We start from the raw sequence: 27,944 nt of genomic DNA on the forward strand, positions 1-27,944 counted from the left end.
TTGTTGTTTTTCCATCTGTATGAACGATCTGGATGAGAATGTGGTAAACTGGATCAGCAAGTTTGCAGATGACACCAAGATTATGGGGTATGATAGACAGCAAAGGCGGCTAGAAAATCTTGATGTGGGATGTGGACCAGCTGGAAGAATAAAGCAAGCTACAATCTGGAATATACTGTCTGAGGGGTGGTGCAGGCTGGTATTTAAGTACCATCAGGATGAGCATTTGAATCACCAGGGCAGGGTAGGAGACAGACCAAGTGCTAAGTTAGTGGAGACAGATTCTCGATGGTCAGTATAGACATTCAGAAACCACTGACTGTGAAAGTGCAGTGGGAACCTGGAAGACAGAACTTCAGGACGTACATACCCAAAACACTCAGAACCCAGGACAATGCATTTTTGTTGGACAAAGGTATTAATGCATTAGGGTTAATAGTGTATCAACCCCCTCAAAAGGCTAGCAAAATGCACCCATTCCCTGTGCTCCAGTAACAGTACTTTTAAATGGGAATTTGGTGAAGAACGCTGGTTAATATTAAGAGAGATGGCAGACAGCTTGGTCACAATGGAAGGATGCAAATATCTTCTCAGAGGATAAGGGGTTCAGTGGAACAAGCTCACAGCTGAGAATGAAGGTAACAATCCCCACTGCAGTGGAACAATGCTGTTGCCAGGGTTGTCCAGGGCAGAGACAGACCCTCTGGCCCATCACATTTATGCTCCCCCATCACGCACAGCTGTACTAATCCCAATTCCCTGCATTAGTTTCATATTCCTCCAGGCCTTACTCAATGAAGTACCTGTGCATGTGTCCCTAATATTGTTACACAGTTCCCTGTATGTGGCAGCACAGGTAGATAGGGTCTACTTGCCTTGTCAGCTAAAGAACTGCTTCTCATTAGAATTGTACAAAACTGCTTAAAGACAGATGTAAAGGGGCTCTGAAGGAGACATACTTCACACAGAAATAGCTGCTATCCTAAATCAGCTGCCAGAGGAGGTGTGGGGGCAGAAACCCACAAAGTCTCTGTTCACTAAACCTTCTCAGGAACCTGTCATTCACTGTGTACATCCTGCCCAGTGATTTATACAGAACTGAAACCGTCCCTTCGCTAAAACTCATCCACGCCGACCAAGTTGTCGACCTGAACTCATCCCATCCACTTGCATTAGGCCCGTGTCCCTCTCAACCTTTCCTATCCACGTAACTGTGCAAATATGGTTTAAATACTGTACCTGAGGCAGAGAGCCGGTGCGGTGAGACGCTGACAGACACTCACTGTTCTGAGGGCAGGAAGAGGAGAGGCCATTCCCACAGTGGAGCCAAAACCCAAAGTAGAGACCGACTCCACTTTAGAACAACCCCGTGCCCACCATCCCGGACCGTTCCCCAGGGAACAACGTCTGTGCAGGTGGGACCTCGGTGACGTCAGCTCGTTACAGAACGGCAAACGCGCTGTCTCAACAGCCCAGGAGGCGGTGCAGAGTGAGCTGTCAATCAGTGGAGCCGCTGAGAAATTACGAGCATTGCAACAGAGTGGGTACAGGGGGGAATTTCCGGGAACGGTGACCCCACCCACAGGAACTGAGTGTTATAGACAGTAATATTCACATTTTAATATGACTCCTCGGTCTTATAAATATTTAATATTTGTATTTTGTATATTTTTGTGTGGATAATCTTTTATAATCTGGGGTAAAAATTATCCACTGAAACATAGAACATGACAGCACAGAAAGAGGCCTTTAGGCCCATCTTGGCTGTGCTGAACCATTTTTCTGCCGGGTCCCACTGCCCTGCAACTGGGCCATATCCCTCCATACACCTCTCATCCATGTACCTGTCCAGGTTTTTCTTAAATGTTAAAAGTGAGCCCGCATTTACCACTTCATTTGGCAGCTCATTTCACACTCCCACCACTCTCTGTGCGAAGAAGCCCCCACCCCCAATGTTCCCTTTAAACTTTTCCCCCTTCACCTTAAGCCATGTCCTCTGTTTTTTTCTCTCCCCTAACCTATGTGGAAAAAGCCTGTTTGCATTCACTCTATCTATACCAATCATAATTTTATATAACTCTCTCAAATCTCCCCTCATTCTTCTATGCTCCAGGGAATAAAGTACCAGCAACATCCTTGTAACACTTCTCTGCACTCTTTCAACCTTATTAATATCCTTCCTGTAATTTGGTGACAAAAACTGCACACAATACTTCAAATTTGGCCTCTCCATTACCTTATACAACCTCACTATAACATTCCAACTCTCATACTCAACACTTTGATTTATAAAGGCCAATGTACCGAAAGCTCTCTTTCCAACCCTGTCGACCTGTGACGCCACTTTTAGGGAATTTTGTATCCGTATTCCAAGATCCTTCTATTCTACTGAACTCCACAGTGCCCTACCATTTCCCTTGTATGTTCTACCTTAGTTTTTCCTTCCAAAGCACAATACCTCACACTAGTCTTTATTAAATTTCATCTGCCATTTTTCAGACAATTTGTCCAGCTGGTCCAGATCCCTCTGCAAGCTTTGAATACCTTCCTCAGTATCCACGACACCTCCAATCTTTGTATCATCAACAAATTTGTAGATCCAATATACCACATTATCATCCAGATCATTGATATAGATGACAAATAACAATGGACCCAGTATTGATCCCTGTGGCACACCACTAGTCACAGTCCTCCACTACCACTCTCTGGCTTCTCCCAATGAGCCAATATCTAATCCAATTTACTATCTCACCATGTATACCTAGCGACTGAATCTTCCTGACTAACCTCCTATGTGGACCTTGTCAAAGACCTTAATGAAGTCCATGTAGACAACATCCACTTCCTTCCCTTCATCCACTTTCCTTGTAATCTCCTCAAAAAACTCTAATAGATTTGTTAAATTTGACCTACCATGCACAAAGCCATGTTGACTCTCCCTAATAAGTCCCTGTCCATCTAACTACTTGTAGATCATATCTCTTACTACTCCTTCCAATAATTTACCTACTACTGACATCAAACTTACCAGCCGATAATTTCCCAGATTTCTTTTAGAGACTTTTTAAACAACGGAACAACATGAGCTATCCACCAATCCTCCAGCACCTCACCGTAGATACCGATATTTTAAATATATCTGCCAGGCGCCTGCAATTTCAACACTAGTCTCCTTCAAGGACCGAGGGTATACCCTGTCAGGTTCAGGGGATTTATCTACTCTGATTTCCTCCTCTTCAATCTGTATAGGTTCCTTGGCCTCACTACTTGTTTGCCTAATTGCCATTGACTCCATGCCAGTTTCTTTAGTAAATACAGACACAACATACCCATTTAAAATCTCCCACATTTCTTCTGATTCCATACATAGCCGACTACACTGATCTCCAAGAGGACCAATTGTATCTCTTATTATCCTCTTGCCCTTAATAAACCTGTAGAAGCTCTTTGGATTATCCTTCACCGTGACTGCCAAAGCTACCTCATGTCTTCTTTTTTTCCTCCTGATTTCTTTAAGTATCTTTTGTAATTTTTATGCTCCTCAAATACCTTATTTGCTCCCTGTTTTCTGTACATGTCATACATGTCTCTCTTCTTCTTTATTAGAGATCCAATATCCCTAGAGAACGAAGGTTCTGTATCCTTATTCACTTTGCCTTTAATCCTGACAGGAACATACAAACTCTGCACTCTCAAAATTTCTCCATTGAAGGCCTCCCTCTTACCAATCACACCCTTGCCAGAGAACAACCTGTCCCAATCCATACTTTTTAGATCCTTTCTCATTTCTTCAAATTTGGCTTTTTCCAGTTGAGAACCTCAACCCAAGGACCAGATCTATCTTTATCCATGATCAAGTTGAAACTAATGGTGTTATGATCACTGGAACCAAAGTTTCCCCTACACACACTTCCGTCACCTGTCCTAACTCGTTTCCAAATAGGAGATTTAATATTGCATCATCTCTAATTGGTACCTCTATATATTGATTTAGAAAACTTTCCTGAAAACACTTTACAAACAAAAACTTGTCTAGACCTTTAACAGTATGGGTGTCCCAATCAATATGTGGAAAATTAAAATCCACTACTGTCACAACTTTATGCTTCCTGCAGTTGCTTGCTATCTCTCCGCAATTTGCTCCTCCAATTCTCACTGGCTATTGGGTGGACAACCAAACAATCCCATTAATGTGGTCATACATTTCCTGTTTCTCAGCTCTATCCATATGACCGCAGTAGAAAAGTCCTCCAATCTGTCCTGCCTGAGCATCACTGTAACATTTCCCCTGACTAGCAATGCCACCCCCACTCCCTTCATCCCTCTGCCTCTATCACATCTGAAACATCGGAACTCTGGAACCTTAAGCTGCCAGTCCTGCCCCTCCTGTAGCCAAGTTTCACAATTGGCTACAGTGTCATAGATCCACGTCATTTCACACCCTCAGCTCGTCAGCCTTCTCGACAATACTCGTCACATTGAAATAGACACACCTCAGAAGATTACCCCTGCTCCACTATCTACTCTGGCATTCTGGTTCCATCCCCCTGCAAATCTAGTTTAACCCAACCCCCCCATAACACTAACAAACCACCCTGCAAGGATATTGGTCCCCCTGTAGTTTAGGTGTAACCTGTCTCTCTTGTATAGGTCCCAATGATCCTGCAATGTGAAACCCTGCCCACTACACCAGTTCCACAGCAACATGTTCATCCTCCAGAGCATCCTATTCTTACCCTTACAGACACGTGGCACAGGTAGGAATCCTAAGATTACCACCCTTGTGGCCCTGCTTTTTGACTTCCTGCCAAGCTCTCTATACTCATTCTTCAGGACCTCCTCACTCTTTCTTCCTACGTCATAACGTCATAAAACATTGTAACTAGACCACTGACCCCTTGCTGAGAAAAGAAAGCTACGGAAAAATATTGTCAAAGCCAAAATTTTAATCTAAAGTAAGTTAATAGAAACATAGAAAACCTACAGCACAATACAAGCACTTTGGCCCACAAATTTGTGCCGAACATGTCCCTACCTTAGAAATTACTAGGCTTACCCATAGCCCTCTATTTTACTAAGCTTCATGTACTTATCCAAAAGTTGCTTAAAATACCCTATCGTATACGTCTCCACCATGGTTGCTGGCAGCCCATTCCACTCACTTACCACACTCTGAGTAAAAACTTACCCCTGACATCTCCTCTGTACCTACTCCCCAGCATATTAAACCTGTGTCCTCGTGGCAACCAATTTAGCCCTGGGAAAACACCTCTGAATATCCACACAATCAAGGCCTCTCATCATCTTATACACCTCTATTAGGTTACCGCTCATCCTCTATCGCTCCGAGGAGAAAAGTCCCTGACACCCTTTCTATGGCTTCCACATCCTTCCTGTACGTGAGGAAACCAGAACTGAGCACGGTACTCCAAATAGAGTCTGACCAGGTTCCTGTACAGCTGCAGCATTACCTCTCGGCTCCTTAATTCAATTCCATGGTTGATGAAGGCCAATACACCGTATGCCTTCTTAGCCACAGAGTCAACCTACCCGGCTGCTTTGAGTGTCCTATGGACTCGGTTCCCAAGATACATCAGATCCTCCACACTGCCTAGATCCCTAACATTAATACTATATTCTACCATCATATTTGAGCTACCAAAATTAACCACTTCACACTTATCTGGGTTGAGCTCCATCTGCCACTTCTCAGACCAGTTTTGCATCCTATCAATGCTCCATTGTAACCTCTGACAGCCCTCCAGACTATTCACAACAACTCCAACCTTTGTGTCATCAGAAAGCTTATTAACCCATCTCTCCACTTCCTCATCCAGGTCATTTATAAAAATCACAAAGAGTAAAAGTCCCAGAACAGATCCCTGAGGCACACCACTGGTCATTGAGCCACATGCGAAATATGACCCGTCTACAACCACTCTTTGCCTTCTGTGGGGGAGCCAGTTCTCGATCCATAAAGCAATGTCCCCTTGAATCCCATGCCTCCTTACTTTCTCAATAAGCCTTGCATGGTGTACCTTATCAAATTCCTTGCTCAGTTCTGGTTTCCTCACTACAGGAAGGATGTGGAAGCCATAGAAATCCTTGTACCCTATATCTACTGCTCTTCCTTCAACAATGTGTTTAATCACATCCTCAAAAAATTCAATCAGGACCATAAGCACGACCTGCCCTTGACCAAGCCATACTGACTACGACGACTCCTAGTTATGATACCTTTCCAAATGTTCATAAGTCCTGACCCTTGAGATCTTCTCCATCAAATTACAAACTCTGAGATAAGACTCACTGGTCTATAAATTCCTGGGCTATATCTACTCCGTTTCTTGAATAAAAGAACAACATCTGCAACCCTCTAATCCGCCAGAATCTATCCCGTCCAGATTGATGCTGTGAAGCTCATTGCCAGCAGCTCAGCAATCTCCTCCGTTGACCCCTACTGTACCCTGGGTTACATCTCATCTTGTCCAGGTGACTTAAACAAATTGATGATTTCCAAAACCTCCAGCACATTCTCTTTCTCAATATCTACATGCCCTTGCTTTTCAGCCTGCTTCTCATCATCACTACAATCACCAAGATATTTTTCCAGAGTGAATACTGAAGTAAATTATTCATTAAAGTACCTCCACTATTTCCTTTGGTTCCATACACACTTTCCCACTGTTACACTTGATAGGTCCTACACTTTCATATCTTATCCTCTTGATCTTCACATATTTGTAGAAGTCCTTGGGGCTTTCTTTAATCCTGTCTACCAAGGCCTTCTCATGGCCCGTTGGGGCTCTCCTAATTTCCCTTCGAAGCTCCTTCCTGATAGCCTTACAATCTTCTAGATCTCTAATATTGCCTTGTTCTCTGAAACTTTTGTAAGCTTTTCTTTTCTTCTTGACGAGATTTATTACAGCCTTTGTACACCACGGTTCCTGTACCCTACCATAAATTCCCTGTCTAATTGGAACGTACCTATCCAGAACTCCGCACAAATATTCCCTGAACATTTGCCACATTTCATCAGTACTTTTCCTTGAGAACATATCTTTCCAATTTAAGCTTCCAATTTCCTGCCTGATAGCCTCATAATTCCGACTTACTCCAAGTAAATGCTTTTCGAACTTGTCTGATCCTATCTCTCTCCAATGCTATTGTAAAGGAGATAGGATTATGATCGCTATTTCCAAAATGCTCTCCCACTGAGAGATCTGACACCTGACGAGGGTCATTTCCCAGTTGTTATAACAGTGCGCATATTTCACCATGTAGTTCAAAGTTCAAAGTAAATTGTATTCTCACAGTGCATGCACTTCACCACATTCAACACTGAAATTCATTTGCTGCAGGCATTCGTTGTGAATCTATAGAATAGTAACTGTGAACTGTAAATATGAGGAACTATAAACTGTAAACAAACAGTGCAAATGCAGAACAATAAATAGCAATAAGTAATGAGCATGAAATAACAATATAACAGAGCCCCTAAATGAGTCCTTGCATGAATGCCGCTGTCCCCTTTTCTTCAGGTCCCTGATGTTTGAGGGGTGGTAACTGTCCTTGAACCTGGTGGTGCAAGTCGTGAGGTACCTGTAACTTCTACTTGATGGTAGCAGTGAGAAAAGAGCATTGTCTGGATGGTGAGGATCTTTGATGATGGATGTTGCTTTTCTACGACTATGTTTCATGTAGATGTGCTCAGTTGTTATGAATGTTTAACCCGTGATGTACCTGAGCTGAATCCACTAACTTTTGTACGATTTTCCACTCAAAGGCATTGATGATCCTATACCAGAACATGCTGCAGCCAGTAAGCACACTTTCCACCACACATTTATAGAAGTTTGGCAAAGTTTTCGATGACATGCTGGATCTCTGAGAGCCCTGAGAAAGTAAAGGTGCAGTCGTGCTTTCTTCACAATAATATTTATATGGTGGGTTCAGGACAGATCCTCTGACAGAGACACCCTTCAAGTTAAAGTTATTGACTCTCTTCACTTCTCATTGTCCAATGATTACTGGCTCATGGATGTCTGGTTTCCCTCCCCTGAAGTCTGCAATCTGTCCCTTGGTCTTACTGACACTGAGTGAGAGGTTGTTGTTATTATGCCACTCATACAAGCTTACTCTCTGGAATCTTGCTCTGTAAGATCTGTCTGTATGCAGGTAGGACAAGTACAGTCAAATTATCTGACTTAGCAAAATGCGATGTTGGGAGCAAACAATAGGCATTCCTTATTGTAGTTCAGTAGAGGTGTAGTGTGTTGGGACCTCTGGCACAAAAGGGTACTACTTTCAGATTCACTTTTTTCAGCTACTTACAGGAAAATGAATACAACGGAACTTATGAAAACTATAAACAGCAAAGACTGACAGACAACTAATGTGCAAAAGACAGATCATGCAAATAAAAAATAAATTTTACTCTGACATTCAGTTGTAGAAAACTTGAAAGTGAGTCTGCAAATTGTGGAATCAGTTCAGTGAAGGAACCTGTGTCATTTCAAGACCATGACTGCTGGAGGGTAAAAACTCTTCATGAATCTGGCGGTGTGGGACCTAAGGCTCCTGTGCATCCTTCCCGATGGCAGCTGTGAGAAGAGAGCATGAGGTGGATGAAGTATGTTGTTGATGATGGATGCAGTTTACTTGTAGAAGTGCATCTTGTAAGTGTACTGAAAGATGGGGAGGGCTTTGCCTGTGATGAACTGGGATGCATCCACTAGTTCGAAACATTGAAACGCTACAGCACAATACAGGCCCTTTGGCCCACGATGCTGTGCCAAACCTGTACTTTATTTTAGAAAATTTGTTTTAAAAATTAACTGTTGTTATCCATAGCCCTCTATTTTTCTAAGCCTCGCATACCTATCCAGGAGTCCCTTAAAAGACTCTATGGTATCCGCCTCCACCACCTTTGCCAGCAGCCCATTCCACGCACTCACCATGCTCTGTGTAAAACCTCGCCCCTGACATCTCCACAAAGTTCTTGTAGACCTTTCCTTTCCATTCCTAATCATTGTGTTTCCATATCAGGCCATGATAAATCCAATCAGGTTTCTCTCCACTGTGCATCTATATATGTCAAAGTTTTAGGTGTCATGCTGACTATACGCAGGTAGAGTCGCTGCCTTCTTCATAATGTCACTTACTGCTAGTCCCAGGACAGATCCTCTGAAATGATAATGCTGAGAAATTTAATGTTACTGACTCTCTCCACCTCCAGTCCCTGATGATGACTGTCTCCTGTATCTCCGGTTTCCTCCACCTGTCGTCAGTGATCAGCTCCTCGGTTTTGCTGATATTGAGTGAGAGGTTGTCATTGTGGCATCATTCAACCAGATTGTCCATCTCCCTCCTGAGGGCAAATGTGTCAGAACCTTTGATACACCCTACAACAGTGATGTCATCGGCAAACGTAAATATGGTATTGGAGTTGTATTTAGCCACACAATCGCTGGTATAAAGTGAGTAGAGTAGTGGACAAAGCTCACAGCCTTGTGGTGCACCAGTGCTGATGGTGATTGTGGAACAGATGTTGTTAACATCTGAGAAGAAGATTACATGAAAATCAGCAAAACATAAGAATGAAAATAAGTTATTTTTTCCACAAACATCTGAAAAATGGGGGCCCATTTGTCCATGCTGACGTTTGTCCATCCGCAAGGAGTACTGTGAGCAATGCTGGACTCTTTATCCAAGGAAAGATGCGTTTGCATCGGAGATGGTCCAGAGCAGTTCACAAGAATGACCCAGGGATCTATAGAGTGACTGATCCCGGCTGAAAGAGGAGAGTGGGGTGGGTGGAAGGATATGTTTAGTGCTGGAATCCCTTTGAAGATGGTGGACTTCATGTAGGATGTTGTGCTGAATACGAACACTCGTGAGGTGGTACGTAAGGACAAGGGGAACTGTAAACCTGTTATGGCAATGAGAAGATGGGGCAAGGGCAAATGTCTGGAAAATGGGGGAATAGCTGAGGGTGAAAGCAGCAGCAATGAGAGAGGAAGGGAAACCTTGTTCTTTGCAGAAAGAAGTCATCGCTGTTATTCTGGCAAGGAAAGCCTCATCCTGGGAACAGATGTGGTGGCGACGAATAAAAGGATGACATTTGTACAGAAGACAGGGTGGGAAGAGCGGTAGTCAAGATAGCTGTGAGAGTCAGTAGGTTTATAGAAAGATATCACCAGACAGTCTGTCTCCAGAGACCAACTGCTGCTGTCGCCTTTTATACACAGTGTCCCGACCTTCCCGAAAATCGCGCAGAGAGAGGCGAGGAGGGGAGGAGACAGACAGAGCTGAAAGCGGCCTCTCGTCGTCCAGCTCCACGTTCACTCTCCCTCAACCACCAACTTCGAATGGTTTATCCGCAACAGTACAGAAACACAGCGCTTGGATAAACCTTCAGACGCACAGTGTTGGTACTGATCAGTCTGTAAAGTTTACACCTAATACTCTGGATACCTGACAAACTCTCTAAATTTCTGCTGAAATCTCCTAAAACTTAATAATGTTAATCTGGAACAATGATTGACTCAAAGATGGGAATTCTGACATTCCAGTAAAACACAGAGACAGCTGGAAACACACAGCCTGTCAGGCAGTGCCCGTGGACAGAGAAACAGAGTTAACGTTTCAGGCCGAAGCCCCTTCATCAGATACATTCTGTCCACATTCCGAATTCCGTCTGAGACTGCGAATGGACTTTTGTGAATGATGCACCAGGTCTCCAAGTTCCCTCTGCACCACCAGACCCTGTTGCCTTTGAACAATTAGAGAATGTTCTGTATTAGTTATTTTTCCTGTCACACTGTACAAGTTCACACCCTCCCTCCCACACAATACCCCAGCTGCCAGACCTCGGTCCAATCACATCAATCTTTGTAATACTCCTCACTGCTCTTCACAAATCATTTCCCATCTCTGTTTGTCATCAGCAAGTTTAATACAGTCTGCACTCATTTTCCCCAGCCCCCTGTGATGGAGCGGCTTATCAAACGTGTCCTGGACATCTCAGATCAGTGTGTCCCTGGGTCCCTTTATCCACAGTTGGTGTTACTGCTCCAACCACTCGATTGTACTTGTTAAAACGTGCAATCACTTTCACCAAACCCTGTTGAGTTTGCCTGATGGTTTGAAGTTTTGTATGTTTGCAATAATTTCCTGCTTCCAAATACTTTCCTGGTACAGGTGGTGATCTGACAGGTCTGGAGTTTCCTGTTTTCTCCTTTTGCTTCAGACTACAGAATCTGCAGCATTTATTTTAATTCTTTTCTATTTGCTTATTTTTCCCCTACTTGGAATGAAGGAGTTACTCAATTTGGTTTCTCTACAGACGCAGTCTAGTTTATTTTTCCTGACCATCCTCACCCAGGTCTGCCGTCACATCGAAGTTTATTGATACGGTTCATTTGGTCCTCAGTCTGGCTATTTAGGAAATTGGATCCAGAACTGTCTTTGCAATAGGAAACAGAGTGATGGCAGAGTGCGGTTTTGTGATCAGATGCTGGTGACGTGCTGTTTCACTTCGATCTGTACTGGGACCTTTGCTGTTTGTGATATGGCTGAGTGATTTGGGAGTGGTTGTAGGGACCGTGAGCAGTAAGTTCACACTGAGTGTGAGATGGGTGGAGTTATTGCTGTGTGGAGGGTGGTCTTAGGCTAAAGGGTGACATCGATGTGGTGGTGAAATAGACTGAGACCAAAACAAGTAGGTCAGTTTGTGTGAGAGCTGGGATTCCCCATTAAACAATCCCAAAGCCCCGACAGGGAGAGGTCAGGGGGATAATATGTGTCATCTCTGCAATAGTGTAATGAGCAGGAAGAGACAACATTTTCATCTGCCATATCAGTGGCTCTTAAATGAGCCTTTTGTTGTGTTTGGTGCTGAGGCCAGGCTTAGGCTAGCTTCTGGCAGATGCAGTGGGTTATCTGAATGTCTTTGGGCACAGGGGAGACTGGCTTGGTGTGGATGGTGCAAAGAGCCTCAACAGATAAGCCTCGCTCGCCTACTACAGGCCTTTGATGGCTTTGATCTGGAAGCGTGGATCGGTTTTGAAGTCTTGCATGATCTTCTGCACCGGATGCTGGAAGGGAAGTTTGTGGATGAGCAGCTCGGTGGATTTCTTGTAGCATCGCTTCCCCCCAGAGTCACGGTGATGGGCCGGTGATGGGCCAGTAGTGCCCCAAGAATACGTACACAGACACCCAAGGATATACAGTGCTCCTTTACATTTAGCAATTATTTTACAGGGATCGGTATTTTACATCTTGCTTCCATGTCGGCTCATTAACCAGCCACATGCCACAAAATCGTACCACTGACACTCATTCAAGAGTTTGACCAGAAAATTTCAAATCAATTAATATTGAGGATGATATGGATAAATAAAGAGATGTATTGATCCTTTGTAAAACACATAATGTATTTTAGCTACTGAAAGCTTAAACCTGCATCTATTCACCCGCTGTTCAACATTATTAATCACGAATCACATTCCATTTACAATTAAACTGAATTTTCTACCTCTAATCCATTAAGATCCATTCATCTGCAAAAATTGATATCCCCCCTCCCACCAGTACCTATCTCAGAGAAAGTATCAGTCGTCATAATAGTAAACAATAAGGACTACAATCTCATTCTCCAGCACATAGAAGCCCAAATGTACCTTAACCACCCTTACCTGCCTGGAACATACATAAAAAAACTTTGGAAAAAATGTACATCCTTCTTCTCACTCCAAATTTCCATAATTTAATACTCTCATAACATATCATACGATTTTTCAATATCAAAATACTGCATTTTGCAACATCCTTATTTACCTGTGCTTTCCTAATATCATCTTCCAAACATAATGTCATTCAGCTCTTTTAAAATCCGCACTGATAAAATGCTATATGACCTCTCTCTCCCAAAATAAAATTCAATCGTTCTATTAGCAAACGTTCCATAAGTTTACCCTAATGATATTGGGCTATAACTAGAAGGATCCTATCGGCCTTTCCAGGTTTTGGACCATTTTCTCTGAGGAACCAAGATAGCCTAAGCTCCAAATATGATCCAAAAATGGTAATATTATCTCAAGAGTTGTAAGCCATCTGTTGAAACATGCAATAACATATATCACCCTTTCCTGGAGCCGTCTGACCAGTACTATCAAAACCTTTCTTAAATTCGCACAAAAAAAAAACTATACATCACTATCACTGCTAAAGATGGCTTCCAATACATCAGCGTATTCACTTAAAACCTCATCCTTACATCATTTAGGCTCTTAAAATTAAATTATATTGATTATGAATTGCAGAAAATTACTAAGCCAGTGCTCAGCCTTCTCTAGATCAATACTGGAATGTTAATTCTATGAGTTAATAACACCCCCCCCCCAATTTTCTTAATCGTTCCCCAAACATCTCTAAGTTTAATGTCGTGTCAACACTATCACAAGATGACCTCCAGTAAACCTCTTTCAGAACCTTCAACAATTTCCTCACCACAGCCTGTGGCCTTTCATACTTAATAAGATCACTTGGAGAGTGATAATTCCCAACTCTCGCAACCACCTTATGTCTCTCCCTAATTGCCTCTGCACACTCCTCCATCCTCCATGGTACTGTATTCATCCTACCGATGCCATTTTAACAGGAGACACTTACACAGCAGTTTGATGAATAATATGACATAAACCATTCATTGCAGAAATCCATATAATCTTCGATGTTCAGCCCTGACCGACATTCATAACATAAAAACTCTCCCAATTTGCTTTACCAATATTCCAACTCGCAAAAGCAGATTCTGGTCCCCTATATAACTCCAAACACAAGCTTAAAAATATAGGATAATGATCACTCCCCAATGTTTCATCACCTATGACATCACTCACTCCAGCCAGAATGCTTGAAACTGGAGTTAAATCTACAGCAGTTTTCAGCCTATTATAAACATTAAATCTCATAGCCCTCCTATCATTAAGGCACAAAGAGTAGAAATAACTAAAAATTCCTCTACCAACAAACCATTCCATGAATGGCCCCACAGTGAACTATGTGCACAAAAATCCCCACACCATACCATCCTTAGTGAGCTGGAGCTAGAACTGAATTGAATATACACTTGGACTAAAATGTTAAGGGACCTGTGCTGTCACCATTGGGATCATCAGTTGATCTGCCACCTGTCCTCAGGAGTTTCGGCCCGCTTATGATCAAGGTTCCCTCGAGGTGGCAGTGCTAAAGCACCACCTCCAGCTGGTAGGCTTAAAAACTTGGCAGCTGTCTCTATCAGAATTGTTGGTCGCTTCGATCCAACAGATCGTCTACTCTTCAGGTGTCTATGCAACTACTGGAAGGTTTGCAAAAGATGGATACACTGTCCGATTATCTGCCACTCCGGACGTACTTGGTCCACTCCCATGATGATCCTTTCTCTGCTGCCTCAGTGACAGCCCTGCTGGTTGACTTGATCTCTCTTCTAGTGAAGCCCGGGTCACGCAGCCACTTCTGGAAAGTGAACACAGTAAAGCCACAGCAACCGACTTCGAATGGATAGCTTGAGACGTTTCACCCTCTGTCTCTACATATACCTTCAAACAAATCAAAGAAAAGCTTCCCACAAGAGATTTACCAATTTAAAAACCCTAACTGTTGAATCAAATACATCTACTACAAGTGCCTCACACTTTATTTACATCCAGAACTCTATGTCCGATCCCTTTCCTTATTAAACTTGCAACACCACCCCCTCTACCGATTAACCTAACACATCTAATTACAACATAATCCTGCAAAGGGAAACATAAACGTGGTAATAGTCAGGTTTCCTGAATAGATATGATATTGGTTGAAATTGATCAATCCGAAATATATGTCTTAATGTCTTGACAATCAGACTTCACGCATTCCACTGCAATATTCTTAATCCCATTATTTATCCGCAGAAGGAGACTGAAGTAGAGATACACCACCTATTAAAGCATCATTTACAGTTTCCCACATGACGCCAGTTATGAATAGACGCTTTTCAGCAGCTTTCACAATAACTTTAATTTTCTCTGAACGGTAACTGGGCAGTACAAATCACCACAGGCTTTATAAACATCACATGCTTCAGTGTATCAACAAGTAAAATATGTTTAGTAATGGAACTTTAGTAATGCGACATGTAGTCACTGATTTCACATTCTGTTTTCCAACTGGTAATACTTGATCAACATTTGGTTTAATTTTTCGAAAGGCATCTGCATAAGACACACTTTACTATAACCTTATCAACCAGCTGCCTTCTTAAGCACCTCACATAAACTGCACTATGTTCTCCTCGCAATTGCAATAATTAAACTTTCCAGCTTCACTTTCTTCATACTTATGTTCCCACTACACTCTCTACAACTTAGTTTCCCATGATATACTGCCACAATATGCCTAAAGCTCTGACATTGGTAACATCGAAGCAGAGGTGGAATATAAGCTTGTCCATTACAACCAATATATCAATGCAGTTAAACTCTCCATCCTTTATCCATTTCTATCAACTTGCAATCTCTTTACCTTCTCTACCTTGCCTCCCAGTAAATGAGATTTAATGATTTCATCTCCTCTATCGAAATCTCCACCAGAACACCGGTTGTAACACCCCTAATATCTCTATTTTCATGAGGCAACATAGATTCTATCTTACTTTTACCCAAATAAAGCACTCAAATATAACGCCTTCTCACACGTTCTTATCTTGAGTCACGATTAGCACATCACCTCCTCTTCCTTTCTTTTTCAATCCTTTTATTACATTTCAAATTAATAAGGTTATCGATATTGATATTGGTACATAGAGATCAGGATTACATTAAAAAAGGTTGACATGCAAAAACACATCCTTAAAATAGCAAATAGTGTTTAGCCTCCCAATCTCTCAGTAAATAACCATGAAAAAAATATATTTATAAAAAGGGAAGAAAAAACCCAGACGAAGAAAAACTAAACTTTAAAAAGAACAAACAAAGAATGGGCTGCCATGTTTCATTGGTTAAAATTTTAATTTTTGTTAACTCTGCTCCTATATACATGAACAAAAAATCTAAAAAGAGGATGCAGAAAGAGTCGAATTGCATGATATGAAAATATGGAATAAACGGCCTCCAAGTTTCTTCAAATTCAACCGAAGGATCCATAGTACCACTGCTATTATTATCCCAAATTGAGACATCTTATCGTGTGGGAAAAACATTGAGGAGTGGTAGGAGGACTGAAAGCTTTCCATTTAAGTAAATTGGATCTTCTGGCTATTAATGTCACAAATGCAATTAAACGACAAGCTGATGAAAATAAGTGACTGGAATCTATCACTGGTAGTCCAAAAATTGCCGTAATAGGATGAGGTTGTAAATCAAAGAGCAGAACTACTGAAATAATCCCAAAAATATCGTTCCAATATTTTCCTGGAAGAGGACAAGACCAGAACGTATGTTTCAAGGAAGCTACTTCAGAATTACATCTACCACAAAGAGGATTTATATGAGGGTAAAAACGAGCTAACTTATCTTTGGACATATGAGCTCTATGAAGCACCATCAATTGTATCAAAGTTTCTCTGGCACACATTGAAGAAGTATTAAATAGTTTAAGAATTTTCTCCCATTTCTCTGTAGATGAAGCTATCTGAAATTCTTTTTCAGATTCAGATTCAGATTCAGATTCAGTTTATTGTCATTTAGAAACCACAAATGCAATGCAGTTAAAAAATGAGACAACATTCCCCCAGAATGATAACACAAAAACATATGACAAAACAGACTACACCAGAAAATCCACGTAACGTTTGGCAATCCCCAATCCAGAGTCCGGAGAGGCTGTTGCGTATTAATATCGCGCTACCGTTTAGCACGTTCCCCGGAAAGGATCTCCAAAATCCACCAGACAAAAATAAGACCAAAAACTAAAGCTACGAGACCTGCACAAAATCACATAATTACAACATATAGTTACAACAGTGCAAACAATAGCATAATTGATAAAAAGAACAGACAATGGGCACAGTAAAAACAGTCCAAGATGTTAAAGATAAGTTCTGTAAGTTGAAAAGAAATCACTACAGTTTCCACAAGTCCCCAGGGTCCCGACAGACTCGCCATCCCAGTATTTCTTAGTTTTATCAGATGTATCTAGACGTATTTTCGTAATCAAATGAGAAGTAATTGCTATTAAACTCTTCTTAATGTTGAACACAATCTATATTCCCTAAAGCAAATTTCAACTCTCTGGTTAAATTGCTGGAGGAAATCGGGGCTGATGAATGGTCTCGGCATGAATTGTCGACTGAACTCTTTTCCATAGATGCTGCCTGGTCTTTTGAGTGCCTACAGCATTTTGCGTGTTGCAACAGTTAATTTAATGGGATTGATAAAAGAAGGTTGTTCCGGGTCAAATTTAAACAATACTGTACCTTGAAGTTGAATTTCTTTTTTTTTCAAAATATCCAGCCCTTCCTCTCGATCAGTTGAAATCATTCCCAGATTATGCAACTTTCTTCCGTTTTCCAGATCTAGATTCAACTTCATTCCAACCTTCACCCGCACTCACCAGACTCTTCAGTTCCGGTTCCTTTTCTAGACACTCGCCCCCCCCCCCCCACCTGAACATACATTATTTCCCAACATTCCCACGCATTCACAACCAGCATCATCAACCGCCCTCAGACATCAACTCGAACCCTCTTCATGTGTTCTCCTATGAATCAGGTCTAGGGGCGGAGCCCCGCAACCCGTGTTGTAAAATCGTCACAAAATTTAAGCGTACATTCCTCCAGTGCACTTTGTAAGCGTCTGTTCCGAGGGTCCTGTGTTGCAGGAGGGGCTGCGTGGCTTTAAACCCGGCGGTAAACACGTCCGCATGGTATCGTTCTCTCCAAAGTGTTTCAGCTGTTCCTTTCTCTGTCTTCTCCACACAGTCACCCAGACAAACTGAGAGCGTCGGCAGGAGTGCTGGGAAAGTGCGGGAGTTCATATCTCACAGCAACAGCCCCTGTTTAATGTTTCGGAGTGAAGGATTCGGTCACCGAGTGTAACGCCGAACAGCGTTGAGATCCAGTCACGATGAGGGATGACTGAAAAATAAACGTTGAGCAGAACGTTCTTGTTCTCGGGAAACTCTCCAGTTCCGGGCTATTTGCACACTAGATTGTCCCATCTTCTCATACCGGTTTCATGTGAAGCAGGAAAATTTTCTCCCCATCGGTAAATTTCACCCCGGTCTCCTGCGTGACAGGCGGGGATTGAACTAACGAGGTATAAACAAGAGTGTGGAATCTCATACGGATGTCAGGGTTCAGGAGAGTTCATAAAGTCACTCTGATGTTTGTTCGTTGAGTGTAGAGCTGGCGCGTTTTACTCATCCCCTCCTCACTGTGTGACTGGAGGAGTCTCAGCATTCTTCAGTGATTCAGTCATTTACTGAGTTCAAGGACTGGCCAAAGGAAGAGTTCCCATTAGCATCCAACTGCGTGTTGTTTGAACGGACATTTATAATCAGCAGTTGTTTCCCCCTTCCTGAAACGTGAAGCAGAAAACCATTTGCAGCCCTTCGAATCTCTCGGGTCGATTCTCCATTTACTCGGATCCCAGGTGCTGTGTTTCTCCGGTCTGTCGGAATGTCGCGATATCCAGTGATCAGAATAGGAACTGCAACGGAGAGAGGAATGATCCTTCAGAAAACAGCTCAGAAAATGATATTCGAGTGACAGAATCTTATAGCACAAGAGAACATTCTCGTTTGTATCGTGGTGCGATGGTGGTATAGTGGTGAGCATAGCTGCTTCCCAAGCAGTTGACCCGGGTTCGATTCCCGGCCATCGCAGGTCGTACACTTTTAGAACTATGAACGCAGAATTCACGGGCAATTTGCTGTGAATGAAATTCACTCCAATGGATCAGATGGATCCCTCATGTACGATGGTGGTGATCCCTCATGTTGGATGAGCCAGGACCCCAAACTGAATGAAAAACATAACATTAGACCCGGGAAGTCCGTTAGTTCCAAGGAATCGGCTCGAGGAAACGCACACTTTCTGGTCAAATCGAACATGCAGAATCCTGATCAAAGACACAACGCGACCCGGATATTCTCTCGTTCCCCTCGTTCATCTGGCAGAAGGTACAACAGCCTGAAAGCACAATTCACAGTCTCAGGGATAGTTTCAGTCCCACTGCTGTGTCTATTGAATGGTTTCCCGTTAGATAGGACGGACGTTTGACCTCACAATCCACCTCGGTATGAAGCTGCACCTTATTATTTACCTACACCGTGCTTTCCCTGTCGCTGTTACACTTTATTCTGCATTTGGTTATTGCTTCACCTTGTTCTCTCCCAATACACTGTGTAATGATTTGATCTCTATGAACAGTGAGGATGAGAAGCGTTTAACTGTATTTCGGTATATGTGACCGAAACACGTAGAACAGATTCAAATCCCACTGAGCCCGTTGCGGCAGCAGTCGGGAGCGCCGGCCTCCGGACAGCGCAGAGGTACCCAGCTGGTAATGAAACGCAGCAGAAAAAAAGAGCTGAGATCACAGAGGGGGAGCAGTGAGAAAGGGTTTCACTGAACTCTCATCGATGAGAAGATTCACACTTCTTCAGAGTAGGCATCCCCTATTGACTTCAATGGATCTGTGTTGAGAGGGTGAACGGCTTTCATTTCCTCGGCATACCCATCAGCGAGAATCTCACGAGGTCTGTACATACCGGCTGCGTGGTGAAAAGGGCACAACAGCGTCTCTTTCACCTCAGACGGTTGAAGATATTTAACACGGATCCCCAAATCGTAAAGACTTTCTACAGGGTACCATCCTGTATGGATGCATCACTACCCGGGATGGGAACTGTAATTCCCTCAATCGTAGGAATCTGCAAGGAGCGGTGCGGGCAGCCTAGCGTGTCTGTTGATATGTTCTTCACAGTATTCAGGACGTTTACAGAGACAGGTGTGAAATGGGGCCTGAAGGATCGTTGGGGACCCGCGTCACCCCAATCTCAAACTGTTCCTGCTGCTACCATCCGGGAAAGTACAGCAGCATAAAAGCCAGTACCAAAAGGCTCCGGGACAGCTTCTTCCACCAGGCCATCAGACCGACTAATTCACGCTGATACAATCATATTTCTATGTTATATTGACGGTCCTGTTGTACATAATATTTATTACATATTGCTATGTTGTACATTGCACATTTAGACGGAGACGTAACGTAAAATGTTTACTCTTCACGTATGTGAAGGACGTAATTAATAAAGTCCATTGAATTCAATTCCACGAAAGTGACTTCGCAGTAACAGTTGAATCACAGACGGGAATATGTGCAGATGCTGGAAATCCAAGCAACATACACAAAATGCTGGAGGAACTCAGCACACAGGCTGCTTCGTGATCCTGAAGAAGTGTTTCGGCCTGAAAAACCGACTGTGTACTTTATTCCACAGAAAATAAACCAGCGGATCACTAACGTCCCTGGGTGGGCTCGAACCACCAACCTTTCGGTTAACAGCCGAACGCGCTGACCGATTGCGCCACAGAGACGACTATTTAAAAGAGTACGAATAAATGATAAATTCCAATTGAAATGCATAGTGTTTTAAAAAAACAAAGTTGAATACCAGCTGCCGCCAACAGAGAATATAGCAGAGGATGGTTTCGATCCATCGACCTCTGGGTTATGGGCCCAGCACGCTTCCGCTGCGCCACTCTGCTACTGAAAGTGTAATCAGTTGTTGAACTCTGAATGCTGCGCTTTTTCATGTGTATGTATGCATTCGTTTATGTCTCTGTTTGAATCTGTACATGCAAGGTCTGGGTCTGTGCCTGTGTCTGTACATGTCTGTGTCTGTATATGTCTGGGTCCATTCCGTCTTTTTCCCGTTTCATACTCACGTTCTTCAGTTTCTTTTGATGATTCCTTGTTTCTACTCTTTCTCGTTCTCTCCACCTTCCCTATTTCTCTGACTCACCCAGTTATTATCTATCTGCCGTTTATGCTCTATCTGTCTTGCACCTCGTTCCCGATATTTCGCCACTGAAATGCATTTTACATCATTTAAATATTCAGACGGACAATACATCCCTCTGGTCGGCTTTTTTTTAAAATAAATAACGATTTTTTCACCCCAGGTGCCATTAACTTCTGTAAAGGGGGTTTCTTCCTTTTTCTTTGTTACTGTGCATGTAATCAAAAGGGCTTCTTTGTTTTGTTAACGAGCAGGAATGCTAATTTACTGATAACGAGAATTGTATTCCTTTGTAAACCAAATGGCGATTAATGTTCTTTCTTCTGAGTCTGTAAGCTTTTGTTGACGGGCTTTTGGGCAGATCGGCGCGAGGGGGTCGAGAGAGAGGACGCAATGCTGTAAACTGGGCGAGAACGGAATCGAAGCGGGGGTCCGAGGCCCGGAGATACTCCGAGGAGGGGGGATGAAGCTAGAAGTGCTTGGTTGACCACTTCGGAGGGTCCTGAGCTGCGAGTCGAGGAGTTCGGAGGGGATCGAATGATGGCCAAAAGACTTCAGAAATTGAGCTCCAACGGTTGTGCACGAAGTGGATTGGACTTTGATAAGTTTGGCGCCTTTTCTTTATTTTTTGTCTCTTCATATATACTGTATCGTTATTAATCACTTAGTTATAGTAATCTTTATAAATTGTACTCATTTAATCGCATATGGTGTACTGTCTGTTTTGGGGCGAGGCGGGGACATCACACAGCACCCACACCAGCTGATTACCCAGTTTGGCGGGGCCGAAGGCTGCTCCCCCTAGACGAGAACGAGTGTGAGCGAGCCCGAGGTGACCCATGGGGTTACACTTCCTTATCCTGTCCTGATGATTGGATGTCTGCCCGAGTTCCTTCAGTGTTGAAACTGCAGATCAACTAGTGAAGCGGAACTCGCGCCATTAATGTACTGCAAACGCTGACATCAAATGCAACAATTCCTCCTCCGGGATTAACTGTTGGTGTCATGTTCAGACCATCACAGCCGGAACAGTTAGTGACGGATGCGGAGATGTGGAGTATCGCTGATGCTTCGCCCCTCCCTGCCACACGGGGGGAGCGGGGTTCCATTCCTGCACCAAAGCTGTGTGACTGACACAGTAAAGGTCGGGTTTCAACTATCCTACGTCGGACGGTGTAAATACAGACTGGCAGTTGTTAATCCCGTGGCCAGTTGAGTTACTCCAGCATTTTGTGAATGTTGCTCTGAATTTCGCAATCTGTGATTTCCCGCCGATTTTTCAATTCACAGGCACCAACCTGGATTTCGTTACATGCAAGCATACGATTTCTCATTGAAATATATCCGGGTTGTCAAACGTACCTGAAATCTTCTTTCTGAGTCACCGAGCACAAAGAGCGAACATTGAAAGATAGAAAACACAAGTCGGAGGGGATATCCAGCTTCTCCGGACTGCCCGCTATTCAATCCGATCCTGCCTTGATTTCTCGAACTTCCGGTAATGCCCCCTCCCCTTCAGAATTTCCTTTTCCTTCTCTCACCTTATCTCCTTGCCTGCCCACCGCCTCCATCTGGTGCTCCTCTTCCGTTTGGTTTCTTCCATGGCCTATTGCACTCTCCTTTCAGACTCCCTCTTTTCCAGTCCTGTATCTCTTTCGCCAAACAATTGCTTGCTGCACCCCAGCCCCTCCCAGATTCACCTATCACTTTGCTGCTCCCTTTCCTCCCTCCACCTTTTAATTCTACTACTCATATTTTTTTTTCTCCAGTCCTGCTGAAGAGTCCTGGCCCGAAAAATCGACAGTTCACTTTTCCATAGATGCTGCCTGGCCTGCTGAGTTCCTCCAGCATTCTGTGTGTGTTGATCCGTGTCTTCTATCTCACTAACCAAAACAGTGAATCTGCTTCCTCGTAGCAGCTTCCCAAATCTTTGTTTAAGTATATATTCTGAGAAATGTTCTTATATTGCAAAAATAAAATTCGAATTGATTAATTGATTAAAAGCTATTAGCACATACCGAAACAAGTCACAGAAAATGTAAGTTAAAGACGCTTTTTGAGTAAAGAATTTTTTTTCCCTCCCAGAGGCAGACTCTTGATATGAGCTGTTTGTCTGGTCTTGGAATGAGTTCCCAAACATTAAATTGACATTATACCAGAGACTGACTGGTACCGAATGAAACCCACACTCTCACAATGTATCAGAAACTGACTGGTACAGGAGGAACCCCACCCTCACACTGTACCAGAGACTGACAGGTAAGAATTAAACCTGCACTCTCAAACTGTACAGGGACTAATGTGTGCAAATGTTTTTGATTTGCCTATTTTGTGAACTGTACTCAAATTTACTGCTAAACCCTGCACCATGTCTTCTTGTTTCCTCTGGAATAAATCCACCCATCACTTGACCGTGACCAGTCTCTACCTTTCTAACATGGGATTAAACTATACCTGTGTCGTCTCAAAGTGAAAGCTAACATTGTATTTGCCACCTTCCTCCCAACTCAGCTGCAAGCCAGTATTTGGGGAATCCTGTACAAGGACACCCAGCTCCATTTGTACCTCTAATGTTTGAATTTTCTCCCTATTTAGTAAATCAGTTACTTAGAAAATACCTTGTTCGTTATATAATGCTTAATAATGGTGTCTGACGTCATGGTAAACACTGAAATCAGGCCATTTGACTGTTACCCACTTCTGTTCCTCAAAAATGTGTGAAGATATTTGCAATTTTCCAATGTCCGGAAACACTTCTGTATCTAGTGATTCTTGAAAAGGAGCAACTAACGCTTCCACCAACCGTTCAGCTACTCTTTCATATCTCTGCCATGAAGTCCTTCTGTCCCAGATGAGCTGGCGACATTCAGATTCTTCCGCTTCCCAAGCGCCTCAGACTGTTCAGTTATGGGAGGCTACGGGACGATACCCAGTGACTGGGGGGTGGTAGGCGAGGCAAAGGTGGATACGCGGGACAAAAATGTACAAAAGACATGATTAACTTGGTTGTGGGATACAGATGTAGACACGGTGTCCCGGGCCATGGAGACCAACGACTTGCTCCTTCTTTCTGCAGAAAGTGAAATTAATAGCCAGCGCTGGGACTGAGAATGATGAGCCGACATATTTTGATAGTTTTGAAGATTTCTCCCTGTGCCATAGACTGGGACACAAGTGTGCACCTTGATACATCAGAGACGAGGGACGCATGACGCTTTGATGATGCAAAGAATTAAAGCCAACACTTAAGAAAAAAATCAGGAGGGCGAAAGGAATGTAGAAGGCTGCTCTGGCAGTCAAGGGGAAGGAGAATCCCAAGGGCATCTACAGATATATTAAGAACAAAAGAATAGCAAGGACAACATCAGCGTGGTCATCTGTAAATGGAGCCAAAGGAGACTAGGGAGAACTTAAATGAAAATTTATCACATTTATTTTCCCAGGAAATGGACGGACAGTCTATATAACTAAGATAAAACAATACTGAGGTCATAGACACTATTCTGATTACAAACGAGGAGGCAAATCGTGGTCTAAACACCCCACGGCCTCGTAAGGTGCTTTCTCTTTGCCACGTCGTTTTGTACATCGAACCGTGCATAAAAGACAATCAGCCTACTACGCAGAGAGGCGTCTCTGTCGCGGACGTGCGAGTTAAAGTTGCAGTCCATTATGGTCTGAACACCCTGTCACCTGCACAGGTAGTTCTGGTCTCCATATCTGACTCAACGTGTCCGGGTTTTCAGAGGACGTTCACCAGCTCGCTCCGGAAATGAAGTTGTAACCATATGACGGAGAGATTGAGTTGCCTTGGACTATGCTCGGCGGAATCCAGGCAATTCAGAGGAAATCTTATAGAAACACGGAAAACTCCGAGAAGGATAGATGAGATAGAAACAGGAAAGTTGTTTCGGCTGTTAAATGAGAAAAGAACGAGGGGACATAACTCAAGAAACTGAGGAATACAATTAGGATGGAGATGAAGAGAACAGCGCATCAGCGGAACGATGTGCCCAGGGAGGAAGTAGGATATAAGTAGTTAGGTACATTTAACACAGAGTTAGACAGCATTTTGCACAGAAAGGAATTGAAGTTAGGGGGAAAGGGTAAGTTCATGTAACTCAGGCCACGGCCAGATACCCGTGATATTACTGAATGGCAGACTAGACTCGATGATATGATGGCCTACTCCTGCTCCTATTTCTTACCTCTTATTTCTATAATGCTTTATATTTTGCATTATAATGCTTCGTTCTGTGTGTGTGTGTGTGTGTGTGTGTGTGTGTGTGTGTGTGTGTGTGTGTGTGTGTAGGATGGGATGTGCGGTTTTCAATGCCTTTATTGTATCTTCATTACACAAAACCGAGCCAGAATTTTTTGTTGTCTCCAGGCGACAATCCCATGACATTATATTTTAGAATCTGTGTTAGATAAATATTGTGTATAGGGAATCCCACTCCATGATTAGGCCCCTGTGAAACTCTGCCCGCCACCATTTGTTTTCGTTATTTTATTCCGGAATCAGTGCCGGATGAACATTTGAATGCGGAGCCACATCCCTTTATTAGATCCCCATGAAACGTTGTCCACCGCCTTTGCTTTCTCATCTTTACAATCCCACGTTGGGATCTTCTCATCACTCTGGCTCATAAACCTAAAATTTTTCCGCCTCACTCCCCGGCTACCATGGATACGGGTTATTTCAACCCAAGTGACAAGGGTCAGATTTGACTTATCAACATGATTGTCGCGTTGATTTTAAATATGTAAAATATGTTATCGTTATGCGAATATAACATATGTTCACGTATATGTTATCGTCCTTAAATTTTGATGAAACGTGGCAATAAAAAACACCCCCAGTGCAGCGCCAGTTCTCGTTCGTTTGAAGGACCTGTTTATACCCATGAAAGGCAGTAGTTGGAGCAGACTATTCGCACATCCGCGGTAAAGAAACTATTTCTGATACGCAGACATAGAATTGTTGATTACTTTGACAGGAAATATAGGAAATTAGCACGTTTCTGCCAAATAAGTCGCACATCAAATCCTCGCTTGATTGGTTTTGTTATTACAGCATTGGTAAAAAAAATTATATTTACCACATAGTAGCTTTCGATTCAGAAGGCAGAATGCCAACTAAGCATCTTTTTTTATTGTGCTCTACACACGGTCTTCTGCAACAGACACTGCCCTCTCCTCAGTCAGCTCCTCAGTTACCGTCTCTGCACCATCTCATTTTACCTCTGTCCGGGCCTAATTTCTGCCGTAAGGTCCATCAGCATAATCTGGCGATTCGGCCCATTGTCTGTACTGCTATTCCATTATGTCGGACTTATTACAACCCCATTCTGCAGCCTCCCCCTCTGGCGTCCTTAATCACGAAAAGGTGGGAAGCCACAGCTACGATTCTGAACCAGCGCTCACATTAACACTGCTGAACAAGTCCATTCATGGGTCTAACTAGGGCTTCGTTTGTCAGTCATTGGAAGGTACCACACGCTGTCTGAACGAAAAGGCATTAGTCACATTCATTGCACTGGCACAATGAAATTGCAGATTTACCAGCTCACTTTAACTGACATCAGGTGTTCATGTTCCAGGAATATTAGTCCAGCTGTCACAGATATCCCTGGAACAATCGACCATCCTGTGAATGGGAATAGAATTTTACCAGTGTAAGAAAAATCAGACTGGCTTCACATAATTCGTTGACCCATATTCCGATATTAAAGGAAATTCTGAATACACTTTTTGCTAATGTAACTATCACATGAGCTCCTCTTAATTCGTTGGTACGAGACCCATTTATTTACACTAACTATGCTGACTTCACTAGAAAAGGAAAACTACTGGCATTCGCTCACTTGGCGTCACATTTACCAGACATATAAGCTATGCATAACTTTGTTTGAACTCCCGTCAAAGCTTTCAATTCGATTTGCATTTTATCTACAGAACCGGCCATCCAACGTAAGCAGATGTTTGACGCCACTCTTCATGTCCTCTCTGAATTCCCCCTGTGACAGAGTATAGATACACGTGTTGGTCCAGGTACTGAGAAACTGCAACATGATTCCACACCAGGATGTACCTCAGGTTATTCAAATATTGTTCTGTGTAAAAGTAATTCTGAATTTGCCAGTTAGAAGTATATTAAATAAAGGGGATCTGCAACAATATGTTGGCTGATAGAGCTAACAACAAAATCATCGACCTTCGCCGGTTCCCTCGCTCTGTATTCTTATTTCCTCTGCTGATCCTCAGACCCCGGCGGATTCGGTTAGACGCTATAATATGCCAGACTGTTAAAACATTAAACAACAGAATCAAGCCGATTGGAAATAAAGGTGTAGTAATGGTGTTATACAACCAGTATGATTTCCATACGGTAAATTAAGGTAATCCGCTTTCAAAAGGCATCGCCAGAAGTACAATGGAACACGCCTCGCACAACTCCCCAAACCCACAATTATTATTATCACAGTCGTTGTCCTCTCGGTGCAGTATCGCTCCCGCTGCTTATGACTACAAACTGCAATACAGCGATCGAACGTGAAAGCCACCGTGAGCCGAACAGAACAGTCCATGTTTGCGACGCTCAGGCAAATGTCACGGAGCAAACCAATGGAATGAACAAAGGACCGGCATAAAAAATAAATATTATTGATCTGATCGAGTACAACACCAATGATAGTGCAGATTAAATCAGCTGCTGCCATTCCCACCAGATAACAGGAGATGCATTTGGAAAGACCGCATTTTCCTCGAGACAGGATCGAAATCGCCATTAAATTAACTGCAGGAAAGCAGAGTTGTTTTCAGGAGCATAAACACTGATCCGTTTCACTTGGGAGCCATGCGGAGAGAAGCATTGGAGCGGATTGAGTGAACCTCATTTTCTGATCCTATGCCGGGACAGGCTGGTCTCA

At 43.1% G+C, this 27,944-nt stretch overlaps 1 protein-coding gene and 3 non-coding genes across 4 annotated transcripts in view; 1 reads left to right on the plus strand and 3 right to left on the minus strand.

Annotated features, from left to right (window-relative positions):
- Positions 1-27,944, minus strand: part of LOC132383852 (uncharacterized) — a 110,836-nt gene that overhangs the window by 14,575 nt on the left and 68,317 nt on the right. The gene's annotated exons all lie outside the window — the stretch shown is intronic.
- trnag-ccc (transfer RNA glycine (anticodon CCC)) lies at positions 18,799-18,870 on the plus strand. Its single transcript has one exon. It is a non-coding gene; the product is annotated as a tRNA-Gly (tRNA).
- Positions 20,514-20,587, minus strand: trnan-guu (transfer RNA asparagine (anticodon GUU)). Its single transcript has one exon. It is a non-coding gene; the product is annotated as a tRNA-Asn (tRNA).
- On the minus strand, positions 20,687-20,758 carry trnam-cau (transfer RNA methionine (anticodon CAU)). Its single transcript has one exon. It is a non-coding gene; the product is annotated as a tRNA-Met (tRNA).

This window comes from Hypanus sabinus, chromosome 31, assembly GCF_030144855.1.
Source record: "Hypanus sabinus isolate sHypSab1 chromosome 31, sHypSab1.hap1, whole genome shotgun sequence".
In the NCBI taxonomy this organism is placed as follows: domain Eukaryota; kingdom Metazoa; phylum Chordata; class Chondrichthyes; order Myliobatiformes; family Dasyatidae; genus Hypanus; species Hypanus sabinus.